General features: G+C 29.4%; 1 protein-coding gene across 1 annotated transcript in view; it reads right to left on the reverse strand.

The window, feature by feature from the left end:
* Nucleotides 1–15747: 15747 nt before the first annotated feature.
* The window catches only part of LOC136071835 (major vault protein-like), an 80003-nt gene continuing 79439 nt past the window's right edge, over nt 15748–16311 (reverse strand). The window contains exon 29 of the mRNA XM_065797311.1: nt 15748–16005. The gene's annotated coding sequence lies outside the window, so the exon portion shown is untranslated. The remainder of the gene's footprint in view (nt 16006–16311) is intronic.

Genomic DNA, 16311 nt, shown 5'->3' on the forward strand with positions numbered 1-16311 from the left:
GAAATTTCCTTAAAAACCAATTTCCTTATTTTAAGGGAATCTTTCCTAGTGTCAAATATAAGGGATTATTTCCTTAATTTTTCCCTTAAAAATAAGGAAAGATTTTTTTGATTGTAGTTAAAAAAGACATTGAAAAAATTTTACTTTATTTATAAGAACAACCTTTTTTAAACAAATCTTGCATATTGGGTGGCATACTAAAACATAAAATTGTATATAGAAACGTTATCAAATATAATAACAAAAAAATATCAATAAAAAAACTGCTAAATATAAAAAACTATAGCAACAAAAATAACATCTAAGCTAGTATTTAAAGTATCTTCTACGAGCTTTTTTGCAAGCAGCACATCTTTTTTGCATCGATTTTACAAGACTGTTTCAGATTTTGTTTGGAACTCATCGCCAAATGGTATCTAATTCTCGCTTTAGGCTATTTATGGATCGTATTCGCACCTTGACTAATTCTTTGTCCATCCAAGCTTAAATAGATTCAATTGGATTCAAATCTGGTGATCAGGCTGCTCAAGGCATAAATTTTTTTTTTTTCTTTTATCCATGTTTTTACTTTACGAGCTGTGCATGCAGGCACAAAATATTGTTGATAATGCTACCATTCGTTTAAATCAATCAGCGTGTCCACTGATTGAACCATACAGGTCTCAAGTATCTCTATATATGTATTTTGGTTAATTAAACCTGCATAAATGTTATACACTCCTACTCCGTTAAAATTAAAGCTGCCCCAAATACCAAAACTACCTCCGCCACTTTGCAACCTCGGTAAAACAAAGCAAATACTATCTCTCCCAATTTAAACCTTTTAACAAGAACTTTGTCTTTTTATTTATTACTTCAAAGTAATAAATAAAAAGACAAAGTTCTTGTTAAAAGAACTTGTCTTTTTATTTATTACTTTGTATTTCCATTTCTCCAAAGACCACCCGATTCTCACCTTACACGACATTAATCTTGTGAGCCAATATCTGGCTGTCAACAGCCAGAAATTGGCTCATAATCTAACGTCGATGTTCATTTCGCAAATGCTGCTTACGAATCATTAATCTTGTGAGCCAATTTCTGTCTGGTTTTCTAACATCTGCATAGACACCGATTTTTTTTCTTAGTAATATGTTTCTAGTTGTATTTGACGAAATACGTTTTCCACGGTTTACGTTTAATGCGTCAGTGAGTTCAAGATAATTCCACATTGGATTCGCTCTTACTTGACGAATTATAAGACTACATTTGCACTTAGTAGTTTTTTTAACCTACCTGATCCTGCGTCTAATTTTTCTTAATGTCATTTCAATTCGGATGCTTAGTTTAAACCATAATATTTATCATTTAAAAAGAATTCACAAAATAATTCTTCATCCAGTCATTACAAAATTTATTTGATCTGTCTCTAAATAATTGGTTAAGTTTTAAAAATAACCCAAGTTTTTATCTTGTGATAAAATTACACTTTTTAATTTTGTCTAACTTTTAGTGTTGTTAAATTAATATACTTAGTTCAAACCATAATATTTATCTTATAAATTGAATTTACAAAATACTTCTTCGTGTAGCCAGTATAATATGATTTGTCTTTTAATTGTTTAATTTAGTTTTAATAATAATCAGAGTAATCATTTGGTAGTTTTACAATTTCCTAAAAAGGATTTATGATGAATTTATTAACTAAAAAGTCTTATAACTAAAAATTTTTATGTCACTTTTACTTTTACTTCGCAATTTTTTTATCAAAAAATTTAATGGCTTAAGAAGAAAAAAACTTTACATTAACAAAATAGAAATTGGTCTATTATCTTTTCTTTTTCTTAACTTTCAAGACTTTTTATCATCGTTTAAACTTTCCATTTATTTTAGTTAAGTCTTTATTAAAAAAATTGGATTTTTGGCATATAAACACCTGAAAGTGTAAAGCTTTTTTTTTTGTTGAATTTCTTACAATTGATTATTTAAAGGATTAAACAAAGTGTTTGGATAATTTTTTGTCTATCCAACTGGACGTAAAAAGATGTTCTATTGTTTGGAGCAAATTGAAATATTAGTTGTGTCAATTGGTTTTAATTCTGCAATTAGAGTGACAGATAGCCACAAATAAATCAATGGAATTTATTTCCACTACTTGCAGATAATAACCTTGTTTTGCTGAAGGAAACTCTTTGAAAAAAAAGCAAGTTACAGTCACTGGTAAAAATATGGGATTGTTTTAATACCTATGAAGTTTTTGTATTAGGAATTCAAAATAGTATAAAATTTAAACCAATAGTTCGAAAAGCAGTTTTGCTTTATTAGGCATATTTTATATTGTATAGTAACGAAATATTATAATTTGCCACAGTTTTATTTAAAATTTCATGTTCATTGTTAAAAATTTAAAATACCTACATACCAGATTTTTTTATTTTCCTTAATTTAAAGATGAATTTATTTATTTAAAAAATATTTTTATCACTGTTATAAACTATATTAAATATTTTTTATTCAGCTCTATTTTTCAAATTGTTGCTATTATTACTATTAAGTTGTCAATAAGATCACGATAAGCACAGATCTGATAATACCAACCAAACTGACCAAAGGTTGCCACTTTTATGGGGTCATAGCGTACACATCATGGTACACATCTTGTGGTACAGATTTTTAAATCTTTTAATTTTTTTCCGCGGAAAATAATTTGACTTGAATGTTCAAATCAAGTGAAATTTTGACTTTATAGTGCGACAATAAAAACACCTATAGAATGAGAACCACTTCATTTAGTTTGATCAAAATTGGTGCTAATATAGTATATGGTCACACCAAACTCTAAATTAAGTTTCAGTTGGATTGGTTCACTGGTTAAGGATTAATGGAAGTTTTAGTTTATATTTTGTTAGTTTTTGCGACTTAGACCTCAAAATGTTACAGATTACTGTGATATTGGATCACTATTTTCAAAATTTACATGAGTGTTCTATTATGTAATACCAACAAATTTTGTTATAATTTTTTTATTGCTACATGTACCATTTTTATTCAAGAGACAAAAATATTGATTTGCTATTTAAAGCGTGGTTTAAATTGGCTTATGCATAGCGTAAATATCTTAACATTTCTAAAGTATTAACTACTGTCGAAATGCCAAAAAAAGTGCAAAAACTGGTAAAAGGACTATCAGTTCTATCAGGTGTTGGTAAAACAAAACAAAAAAACGTTTCTGTTAAAAGAATTTTTATTGGCTCCTGAAACCTTCTTAAATACATTGAATTTCAAAATGAAGTGAAAAAATAACTATATAAACCCAATTTTTTTACATTATTACCATCGAATATTGTCTGATTAAATTGTATGACATGGTCTTTGATTTTCTCCGCAAGAAATTTATTCAAGATAACTTAATGTACTTTTTAGTCAAATATTCATCAATATTTTTAAATGAAATATTAAAATTCATTAATAATAACAGCAGTTTAGAACTAAAATGGTTAAAATGTTTATTTTACTTCATAAGCTATGATTTTTTGCTACCTAATCTAATAAATCAAACAATGGTAGCAGTTCTTCAAAGATGCTTACTGTTCAGATCAGTTATGCAGCATAACAATCTTTCTTTGTACTCTGGACGATTATTTTTTTGTTCATTGCTTGACCAATGTTTATAAAAGCCTTGATGAGCATTTTTGACAGTTTGTTTACTATAATGACTCAAGGGGGGTTCTTTACGACTGATGAATTCTTCGATGTGGTAGATGACTGAGTGAATTTTGGTGCACAAGTTTGCACAAGCTTTCATTGAGTAACACCTTACAAAATTTTCAATTATTTCAGCAAAATCCGGCTGAAGGGTAACTCCTAAGCAAGCTTTTACAACTAAAATGAAACTTTTGAATGCTTCAATTATGTGAAGAATGTTGGGAACTGAGGAATAATGTTATTTTTAAAGGCGGTGGGCTGGTATCAACCATTAACGCAGTATCAAGAATGCTTAGACAAAACTTGAGAAAACCTTTACCACCATCAATTCCGAGCTTAACAAATGAACCACCAGAAATTTTTCAAGACTGAAGAACATGATTCACAAGACTTAATAAGTGATTGCAGTGAGCAACAACCCAAACTGTACGCGAATCTCCTTTTCCGTCGGTAATTTTTAAATCACTGCAGGTAAAGATATTACTCTAGTGTTGACCTGCTCTTAAAAAATTCTCATTAAAATTTGGCTCTACCATCTTGCTGTTTGATGTTTGGTTTACTTTGATCCGTTTTTTGATAGTTCAGTTTTTAATTGTACATATACAAGAGCTAGAGAGGACATTTTTGGAGCGATTGATAGTGACTTGGCACTTCTTTGACCTCAAACCAAAACATACATGTTTTTTCTTTATACTAAACTTTTTTCAGAAAGTTTGTTTAAAAATTTCAAATTATTCGTTTTTAAAGTGATTAGAAACTTGTTAAAAATATACATCGTGTCTCTTATTTTCTTTGAACATATATGTGAAAATTATTTAAGTATAAATATTTACCTGGGGTAATTGTAAATGTAGGTCCGCCAGATGCTTTAGCACGTAGAATAATTCCTTCAGGGGATATTTCCTTATTGGAAATAACTTAAGATGCAATTGGTTCGGCTGCTCTGGCATCTTTTGCTGCTAAAGATTGAAGGTTTTCGTTAAACCTTATTTGAGAGCATTGGTGGGGCAAACTTTTTTCTAAAGGGCAGAGGCATGTGTTGCAACGTCTATTTGGTTCCTTTTCAATGGTGGTTTGCTCTTCAAGAGGATGTTTTTCTTGCAGCTCTAAATGACCATTATGGCAGATAAAGCAATTACACATCGTACCTCTTGTTTAAGATCTCAATTGTATTGAATTGAAATTAAATAAAGGAGGCAGTATAACTTCTTTCCCCTCTTGTTTCCTGCGCAAAGTTGTTCAACACGATTTGCAGGGTCTTCGGGGTATGAAAGAATCACTGATATTGATTGTCTCGTACAGTGGACATATTCAGTCAGCTTAAAAAGCAGTTAATTGTCTAAAACATTTTTTAAGACAGGGCAATGACACAAATTTTCGATTTTCATTGTGAAAAATACGAAATGATAAACTTGTTATAAATTTATTATTTTGAAAAACGTTACTAATGGTCCGTAAAAACGCGCGTAATTTTTAAAACCAACCAATTAAAATTTTTTATTGTTTGATTATAAAATTAACGCGCGTTTTTACAGACCACTAGTAACATTTTAGAAATGATTAACATATTTTATAACTGAAAATAACACAAAAAAAAACTAGCAGTTCTATTTGTGTTATTCTGCGTACATTAATTAGGTGATCTAATTAACTGCATGTATTGCATCTTCTAACATCGTGTGCAATTTCTGCTATCTTTCTAACTCGACTTCTTCTGTCTTTCACTCTATTATATCTTCATTCTTCCCAAAATCACTTTACTCTTGGTCCGTAGAGCGGGTTTGACGCTCATTCAGGAGCTGAACTTGTCTTTGCGGACCTTAGTAAAGTGGCCTATATATGGCAATTAGCCGGAGGAGGATAAACCACAATACCAACATTTTTTATAAAGCACCTATTTGATTAAGTTCCTAAAGTTATTAGTATTATTAGACTATCCACTATACTTTTCATGATGCTTTTCTACTTCAATTTAAATTTGGGATTACTTATGTTGTTTGAACAAAGAATGAACTTTAAAAGTTATAAGTGCTTTATCAAAGTAGTAACACTATAATAAGTGTTAATTACATTTATAATGCAGTTAGTGACTAGAGTTTTTTTACTTTTCTCGTTGTAAGTTTATTGTTCTGTTTTATTTTTATATTTATTTGCTAACACATTTAAGCTAATTAGCTCCATAGAAACAAAGTACACGGTTTTGCATAAATTAATTGCAAATAAATTTTGAAGACCAGATATTTTTCCAGATATCGGAATTCGCGATTGCTTAATTCAACCCTTGCAACTTTACTAAATTAATCATCAAGAAAATAATTACTTAAATTACAAAGAAATAACTCTCACATAATTCTATCCAAAAAAAGCTATTTTACATATATCAAAGCAATCACCAACATAGTTCAAATTTATAATATGTCAAGACATTTCAATAATTAAAGGTAATAATTGAAGTATTTTCTCTGTGGAATACATTTTTTTTCGTGTTTTCTGGCAAAAGTTTGTTTCTTTCATATGAAAGAATGTCTCCAGCAGTTAAAAACAATCTTTTTACTTCGGTAGATGTTACTTCGAAGAATCTCATTGCTACTTTTGCCAAAACAAACTTTGCTTTTAATGTTGTTTTCTAATATAAGTCTATGAAACTTCAGACCTTCTTCGGAGTTTGAATCAATTTTTGAGATATTGTCAACCCAACTAGGCATTGCAAATTGCAACATTTCAGCCCTCTGCCGTTTTTTTCTGGTGTAAAATAAGGGTATTGTTCTTTTTTTAATTGTAATAGACTCAACTTGATCTGAAGTTGGTATATTTTCAGGACTGCCGGTAGTTACGAGTATTGCTTTTTCAGTTAGGAGATTTTTTAGAGTAAACAACTTTTTAAATGTGATGAAAGCTAAGTGATTGAAGTTTTAGATTGTGCGATCCATGAGGTATTTTCAAGATGCAGATGTTGCAAGTTCCGTATTTGAAATCACTAGCTGCCACGGTAAAATGATTCCATAAACCAGTTTTTTATCGATTATTTTCTATTGTAAAATTTTAGTACTGAGAAACTTTTAATGAAACTATTGCTTTGGGTTGCTTTACTTAAATGTTAATTCATTTTAAAAATGATTTGATATTAGTAACTTAAAACTATTATGTAACGTGATTTCAATTAAAATTTCTACAATTGTTATAATTAAAAATTGATTTACTAACAAACGATTACAATTAGGAAATCCTCATGATCCCACTCTAAATTAAAACTTAAAAAAAATCTTATAAAAGTTTCGGTTCATTTCGGTTGCGGTTTGAACCGAAATTTCGGCCGAAACAGGAAAAGTAAAAAAATTGTTAAAGCAGAAATTTCGGTTTCGGTTTCGGCCGAAGCCGAAAGTTTCCGTTCACTAGTTCCAACTACACATTTTTTTGGTAAACATGTTTCTTTGCACAACCGTTTCCGACACATCGAATTCTCGCATTGCAACATTTCTGTGTGTAACTGTACTCTACAATTTTTATATTTTGCAACTTTTAATCGTTTGGCTGCTGGTACTTGTTCTTCATTATTGTTTTGCTGAGGTTGCTTAGACATTTGAGTACTTGGCATAGAGAATCTACGCTTTGCGTTAAGTCTAGAAACTTTCATGGCTTCTTTTGCTGCTCTTTCTTCATCTTTTTGTTTGAAGAACTCGGTCACATTTTCTTCGTTAATATATTTTACGCCAAGTTTTGACATGTTTGTGTGATTGCTAATGCCTTATGATTTATGTTGTTTTTATTAAGTAGAAATAAGTCAGTGTACTGAAAACCGGCGATTGCATGCAAGAGTGTAAAACATTTACCACTCTCGTACAGCAGTTTAAGCAACGGTGGAAAATTTTGTTTATATAAATTCTTATATTTTTAGTCTTTGTAATACTTTGTAAAAATTTTTTTCCATGTATGTTTGACATGGCAATATACACCTCTATCCAATGGTTGTAGAATATGTGAAGAATGCTCTGGTAGACAAATCAAGATTATATTGTGTTTTTTGCATAGCAATACCGCTTCCAAAGTTATGTGATTTGTATGCCCATCTAATACTAAAATATAAAAACCACGAATTTACTCAGTTTCGGCTATAAATATTTCTTTAAGTCATTCCATAAAAGTATCGTGCTCTATCCAACCTGATTTTGAAATTGAATTTTAGGTGCCAACTGGACCCCCGCTTGCCCAATCAGGACGAAAGTTTCTTTTGGCTTTGTATATCATAAATGGTGATGCAAAATGCCCATCAACATTGCAGCAATTGCTTAGTGTATAATTAATTTTTTCATTGTTGCCAGTAAGTTAAATGCACGTTTTGTCTCTTTTCGACACACTTTTTTCAGGTGAACAAGTTGCTTTGCCTTGATCACCTGAAAAACCTGTTTCATCACAATTCCAAATATGCGACCCAAAAGTTATACAAGTCTATTGATATTGCTTGGCAACGCATTTAACACAACGATCAATTATTTCTGGCGTACAGGAAGCGGGTACAGGTTGAATGCATAATGTGGAGGATGCAGATAAGCAATATGAATGACAATAGTGTAAAAACTGTGAGCAGGTGCAAATATTTCCAACAAAGTACCATCTTTCAGAGTCACAAAGTTGATATTGTAACTCCATTCTTCTCAGCTTCATTGTTTCGCAGACAATCATAAGAATTTAATTCTGCACATTGTCTCATTTGGTGTCGCTTAATCTTCAATTATAACTAATGACATTAGTTATAATTGAAGATTTTGCTCCGTTATCAGAAAATTTAATTCAGGACACCGATTTTCCTGGTCTCTTTCTACAAAGAAGTCTCATTCAAAAAATTCTTTAGCCCAAATGTTTCTAAAATTAAGAGAAAAACATGTAGTTGCAAGCCAAGTTCATGTTGATTTAACAAGTGACATAAGGGAAGTGTTTACTGTTTTCTTTTTGTCGTACAATAGTTTAATAAAGTTTAATCCAACAAAAAGATACTATAAGTTTAGTCCATATATTAGATAATGACTATCTCTATGATGTATTTTCTTCTTTTATGTCATTAGTTATAATTGAAGATTTTGCTCCGTTATCAGAAAATTTAATTCAGGACACCGATTTTCCAGGTCTCTTTCTACAAAAAAAGTCTCATTTAAAAAATAGTGATAACGACCCAACTGATAACGACCCAAAACCGACAATTAGCACATTAGTAATGTGCTAATTGTCGGTTTTGGGTCGTTATCAGTTGCATGCGCTCTCTTCACATACTGTTGAAAACTGTGAAGCTTTTTGAAACTTTTATTACAGGTTAAATAGCAGCAGTTAATCTTCAGATTAAAATCATGTAGGTGGTAATTACTGCAATGCCTATATAGCTTTAAAATATTTGATACTGGTGTTAAACACATTGAACAACTGAAAAAATTTACCATTTTAGTTAAATCTGAATTGTTATTAAAAACTACCTATGAATTTTTCAACACATGTTTCTAAACCACAATTTTTTAACCATAGAGCAACATCCAAAGATGACCAAGTTTCAGGTAGTTTCTAAAATAAATATTTTTAAATTTCAAAGAGTTTTTATTATAATAACTCGAGTATTTTTGTAGTAAGTATTTTTATTTTTTAAGCAAAAGTTAAAGAATATAGTTTATGGTATAAAATTTATACTCAAACTTACTGTCAAAATGTTATCAACGATTCCAGCCATTTTCGCAAAATTTTCAAAACTCAAATAGTTAAAAGTTTACTGCCATAAGATACTGTTTTTTGAAGATATGGTTTTTTGAGATACGGTTTTTTGAAAAACCGTTATACTTCAAGTAAAACGTAAAACGTCAAGTATAAAACCAATTGGATTTTTAAAAAACCAAAAATCATGATACCGTTTTTTGAAATACCAAGTAGTTATTCAAAAAACAACTAAAAAACCGATTCGTTTTACAGTGTGAATAAAAACTTTCAAATGAAACTCTGCTTTTAGGTTGTATTTACAGACTTCCATTTTCTCGTACCGAACTTTCTCTAAAATTTCAAATGAAATCTTCCACTTCAAAACATAATAACCAAATGCAAAACAAATAATAACCAAAAACTTGCTCATCTTCCGGTGACAAACACTCTCGATCTTATCATTTGTGACTCTCCTGGACGTGCTAACGAAATCAACACCGGTGCTCAACTTGGCTTTTTAAAATAGTTCATTACTCCATCATATGGTAAAATAAACAGGCTTCTAGTGAATCACATTTCAATAGCTCTAAATTCATTTACAAGCTTGGCATCTACAAAAAAATCAATGAAAGACTCAACATAACTGACTGATCATCTGTCTTTAAAGACTTAAACATAAAACAATGTTACCAGCTCTGGCTCAATAAATACATAGAACGTTTTCTTTGATTTATCCCGTGTATGTCAAAAAAGTCATGTCGTAAAAAACAACCATGGATGATAAAGGAACTGTTGTCTCTCATTCGTCTTTAAAATTTACTCTGGGTTTGCAACGTCAGCTCAAAATGGTAATTGTATCCCAAATAGATTGAATACAAAAAAAAAAAAAAGTTTGTCAAAAAGTTAAGCTGTTTTTCTTTAAAATCCTTCAAACTTGCTCTGGCCAAGGACAAACTAAGCTTAAAAAGGCTTTTTTTTATACATAAATAATAAGCACTCTGTAATAAATTAGATATTATAAATGCGAATCACCAGTTTCAGTTAGATTATTATCCCTGAAAAGATCTGAAAACTCACTTAATAATCAACATCTAGCAGTTTTTAACGAAGAAATATCTGGTAGCAATCTTACCTTCTTTGATCGTTGAACTAGTCAACAGCATAACATTCGACTTTTATTGTTTAAAAGTCAATTGAAATTTCTGGTGAAATTTCTAGCACGTGGTCTAAAGCAAATGTAACGCTTTTGTTCACGATAGGTTCTAGAACAGAACCAGTAAACCATAGACCAATCACTCTTACTTCAATCCCGTGTAACATAATGAAAAAACTTGTAAAAAAAGAAACCATGATGCTTTTTTGTGTGTGTGTTTTTGGTTGCTCCAAAAAGACCTAACAGACTTGTCGTCGAGCACCACAAAAGAGCATTTTCCTAGCAAGTTCATGTCTCCTTCCTTACTAATAACGCGAAATATGCCCAGAGCTTGCTTCAAGTCCTGGATTTTTTGCTTCTAAAGCAAGCGCTCTAACCACTGCAACACGGCATTGTAGATAAAAATCATGCACCTCAAATCTGGTTGAAACAATGAACTTTTTGACTGCAAGCATGACCAGAAAACTACCAGTTGACTTCGTACTCCTGGATTTTGCTAAAACATTGACAAAGTACTACATCAACATATACTCTTTAAACTAAAAATGTATAGCATTGAAAAAAATCTTCTCAGTTTAAATAAAGCTGTCCAAACCAACAGATCTCAACGAGTTATCCTTGGTGACACTTGGTTATCTATGACTAGTGAGGTTTTGCAAGAATCAGTCTTGGGTCCAATTTTGTTTGTTATTTTCATCAACGATCTACCAGATGTAATAAGCAAAAAAATTATTTGCTAGACCTATGCCGATGACACTAAAATCCTCAGCATCGTCATTACACTTGCTGCTTAACTTAAACTCTAATCATATGTTGATCTAACAACAAAAAATTTCCGTTAAGTACTTAATGTACTCAAACAGGCCCGAATTCAATAACTCTGAAAAAACTTCGTTGGAGAAAAATAACTACCCCTGAGCGTAACTTTTGAATTTAAATTACAAATAACTTTTAAGTCGAAAAGCAATCAATCATTGCATCATGTAAAGAAAATCAAATACTTGGTATTTTAAAACATACCTTCCAAAGATGCAGCTCTGTGGGAACGACTATACTCCACCTACGTTTTTTTCTTTACTTGAGTTTCCAATTCCAGCTTGGAACCCTCATTTGATGAAAAACGAGCAAGTTATTAAGAAAATACAGCACAGAGCAACAAAAATACCGCAAAAAATTAAAAATTTAAACTATCAGTCCAGATGCACACAACTTGGCCTTACATCCCTAGTCGATCGTCATAAACGAGGTGTCCTCATTTAAAAATTTAAAATTAATAGAAATATCGACCGTTGTGGTTCTAAAAATAGATTTGATAAAATTTTGGCAAAGTTTTAATCAAAATGTGGACAAACAAAACAAAATGCAAAGAAACTTAATACCAATTCTGAAAAAAATGTGTATAAAAGTGCAATAAAACAATGTTATTAGAATTTATTCTCATCAGATTCTTGTTACCTTGAACGTTAGCCAGTTGGTGTAATTTAACAAAATAGGAATAACTATCGATGACATACTTAGAAAAAAGGATAAAAGAAAAATTAGGCTTTCGAAAATATACTTAAACAAAAAAGTTTAAATCTTGTAGATTTTCTTGTAAAAAAGAATGAAAATAATATTAACAAATGGTACAAATATGTAAAATCATCATAACAAAGAAATTTGTAAACTCTGATTTGCTGTGATATAAATACAGAATGAAGCATTGTTGATTTTAATACTGGAAATAGCCATGATTATTTTATTAATTTTTTGTATCATTTAGTTCTTTATTATATGTACACAAAAAGTATAATTTTATCGCTTTAATGAATCTCAATTTTCTACTTTTATGACTTTCTTGGGTCATTATCTACTTTCATATTTCAGCTCAAGGAGTGTGAGGGTTGAAACAAAGTCTTAATAGTTATCTTGAAAAAAGCATAAGCGTGTATCAATTTTTATATCAGTGTAGAATTGGTGATGTGGCTTTATTTCAGAAGTGTGGAATTATGGAGCTTAATAACTTTAAAGGTTGTTTTCTTGTCTATAAAAAGACTTGCTTTTACAGAAACAAGCAACTGTTTATAATGCATACTTTTAAGTGTGTTAAAAGTTTACAAAAGAAGAGGCTATGCAATCAAAAAGAATTGAAGAGTTCACAGGAAAAAACAGCATAGTTACATTTAAAAAGTTTTGAGAAAGTATATACTAATCATTTATAAAAGTTTTCATATAAAGCATGGAAGTAAATTAGAAAAAATTATTTCTTGATTAATTTATCTGAAGTTTACATTTTTAATAAAATATTTGTAACTTTTATTAAAAAAAAATTTTTCGTAACTTTATGCGACGACTTTTATAAATGATTCATAAATACTTTCTTAAAACTTTTTAAATGCGACTATGCCGTTTTTTCCAGTGTACTGTTCAATTGTAAAAAGCACGAGTTTATTTTGAACAATTCAATGAACATATTTATTTAGATTCAAATTAAAATAAACAATTCAATCAAAAGGTAAGATTACTCTTCAATTGTAAAAAGCACGAGTTTATTTTGAACAATTCAATGAACATATTTATTTAGGTTCAAATTAAAATAAACAATTCAATCAAAAGTTAAGATTATTTGATGAAGTAATGCTTAATTTATTGGCACTAGCATTTTAAGTAGTTTATGTTACTTTCACAGTTGTGGAGTCGGAGTCGTGGAGTAGCGACATTTGTAGCGGAGTAACTAAACAAAAACGCGACTCCAACTCCAATAGTAACTCTTGTTGGTATTGCAGTTGCATGCCCATTTAACCTTCAAAGACGTTTTCATATATTCCATATTCGTTTAGCCTTGGAGTCAGAGTCGTACTCTGAAAATTTCAACGATTGGAGTCGGAGTTGGTACTTTTTTTAACGACTCCACACCCCTGGTTACTTCATAATTGGTAAACTTTTAACAATGCTTGTGTGCTTGACTATCATTGTAAAATTTAAATTTTGTTTTTACAAATTTAACTGTTCATTTATATTGTTATTTTTTTCGCTTTTCTGTCCACGTGTATATAAAGATTATTTTGTGTCATTCTTATTCAAGTACTTACACAAAAAAAGTAAATTTAAAAAGATTAAAAACCATTTTGAACCAATGTTTTTGAGTTGAGATTTAAGCTTTCTTAAAAATCTTTTAAAACTTATTCATAAAGATTTTTGTAAATATGTACTTATAAAATAAAATTTATAAATTTATTTACTGAATACATTTTTAATATTTTCCTTTTAAAAATATTATTTTAACAGTCAATGTTTAGAGAGCTAGTTAATATTTTTCTTGTCGTTTAAGTGTTTACTCTCAGGTGCTTAATACAAAAAAAGGGTAATTAGTTAACTTTTGGAAAATATACCCACCCTTAGTGTATTAAGGTTCATTAAATTCATTTGTTTTTTAAATTTGACTTACTGCTAAAGAAAACTAAACTTTTGATAAAAATTAAACTTGGAGAAATTTTTAAAATGTCAAATTTAGACTGATCAAAATGAAAACTTTCATTGTAATCAGGTCTTAAAAATTCACAAACACTAAATAAGAATTCAAAATGTTTTTGAGTTGTTTGCCCGCAATTCGATTCCAGAAAGCCAACCGGTAACCAATTACTTTCATAAGTACTTTTGATAATTTTTTGCACTTTTTTTTTGTTACAAAAGAAGTTTATAGTTGTGTTTGGCTTTAAGAAAAATATGTTTGTTTCTCACATAAATATTTATTTTTTCTCTTTTGAAGAGATCATATTTGCTTCGTTTTTATATTTTTCAGTTATTATTATATGTGAATGGAAAACATTTATGCTTTTATCACTTTGGTGATTACGGATCTAGTTATTTCCATTTCTATAAAGTATGTTTTTGTACCGAGGTTCGGTACAAATAATAGCTATAGTAATTCGAAAAACCGTTATTAAAAACAGCTTAATTGAAAGAATATGTTATGAGTTGCAGAAAAGTTTCAATAAGAAATGTCAAACAAATAGAACTAATTTATATGACATAACTAGGATCCGTGATCTGTTTGTGTCCTCCTTTGCTTTTTAAATAAATCTTAATGAGAGGGTTAAAAAATAATTATTTTCTTTAATTTTTTGTTAAAACCTTAAGTTTCCTAAAACACCGAGAGAAATCTTACGTAACTGTCATCTATAAATAAGTATAGTTTCAAACTAAATTAACAGTTAATGAGAAGCCAAGAAATTAAATTGATCGATCTTTTGCTGTTTATTAAAATTCATTGATGTAAGAAGCCCAAATTAAAAATAAGTTTAAATATAGTCGGGTGAGGAACAGATTTACCATGACCCGTATTGTACGGGTCATAACAGCTTGTAACATATTCAGTTATTCAATTTGATCATTCAGATTAATCTTAATAAACTAATTAAATTTCTAAATTTTGAATTTTTTTAATCTAATACTGGAGAACACTTTTGATCATCTTTTAGCGTTCATTTTGCTATAAATTAAATTTTACATTATCTTCAAGAGTAGTAAATATTTAATCAACGAGTACAGATTACTAATTACTATTACATCAATTTTAACTTATCACACAAAAAATCCGAATATTATAAGCAAAATGTAAAGTTTAAAACTTTGTGTGCAACGGGTATGCTTGATTTACGTTCTATTATTGCGTCAATGATATATTATATAAACTAGATGTCTAACATCGTTCCGAAACGTGAAGCCGCTTTTGCTCTTTTTACAAATGGCGGATTAAATTTGTAGACTTTTCTTTTTTTAAATGAAGTAAATATATTTTAAATACAAATACTATTTATGTTAAAGTGTATAATTACTATTTATGTAAAAGAGGAATGATTTTTCAGTGGAATAAAAGTTAAAAATGCAAGAAATTGACTTGTATCTTTAACATTTATTCCACACATTGGCTTTAGCTTTTGCACTTTTTACAAATAGCTGACTATATAAACAAAAAAAAGTTAGGCATTTAGTTTATATAATATATTATTGGTGTCCATAGATTACACAATAGAACTTACGGAGTTTCCAAACCAGTTAAGTCTATAACCTTTGGTGTTTTATGCACACTTAGTAAAATTTTTCTAAATACACAAGAACTTCATAAAAGTACCATCAAAGTGCAACATCTAGCGTATTATTCAGCAAGATATAATATCCGCTATACCTCTAATAATAACGTTTAAAAAGACTATTAGACTAATATATAAACCCTTTGTCAACCCGAAATGAATTACAAAAACATTTTTTTTATTCTAAGAAACAATGCATATCACCATCAAAAAATATATTCATTACAAATTGACGTTTTATAAAAAAAAAATTAATTTATAGAAGAAACATTTTAATTTAGTGTTATTTACCCCCCCCCCTTCCCATACAAATTAAAAAACACGTGAAAATAAATAATTTACATAAATTAACAGCTACAAAAATCGCTACAATTTAACCGTGCGCCAGTGTGACCATATACAAATAACACAAAGCATTCGTTTCTATGCGTAAAAAGACAAGTTAAAGTATTAAAAAATAAAAAAATATACATATATACACAACCGTCGCAATTTAGGTCGACATTTCGTCCCCTCAGTATTATCTTGTTCTATCTACAAATGTAATAAATAAAATGTTCTATGTAATATACAAAATAAATACAAAAAATAAATATAAATAAATACAATGTTCTACCTGATATACCTTATTATATTATATTACATAGAACATTGTATTTATTTATATGACTTTTTTTTGTATTTATTTTACGTATTAGATAGAACATTTTACTTATTACATTTGTAGAT

This window comes from Hydra vulgaris, chromosome 05 (assembly GCF_038396675.1).
Source record: "Hydra vulgaris chromosome 05, alternate assembly HydraT2T_AEP".
NCBI lineage: Eukaryota > Metazoa > Cnidaria > Hydrozoa > Anthoathecata > Hydridae > Hydra > Hydra vulgaris.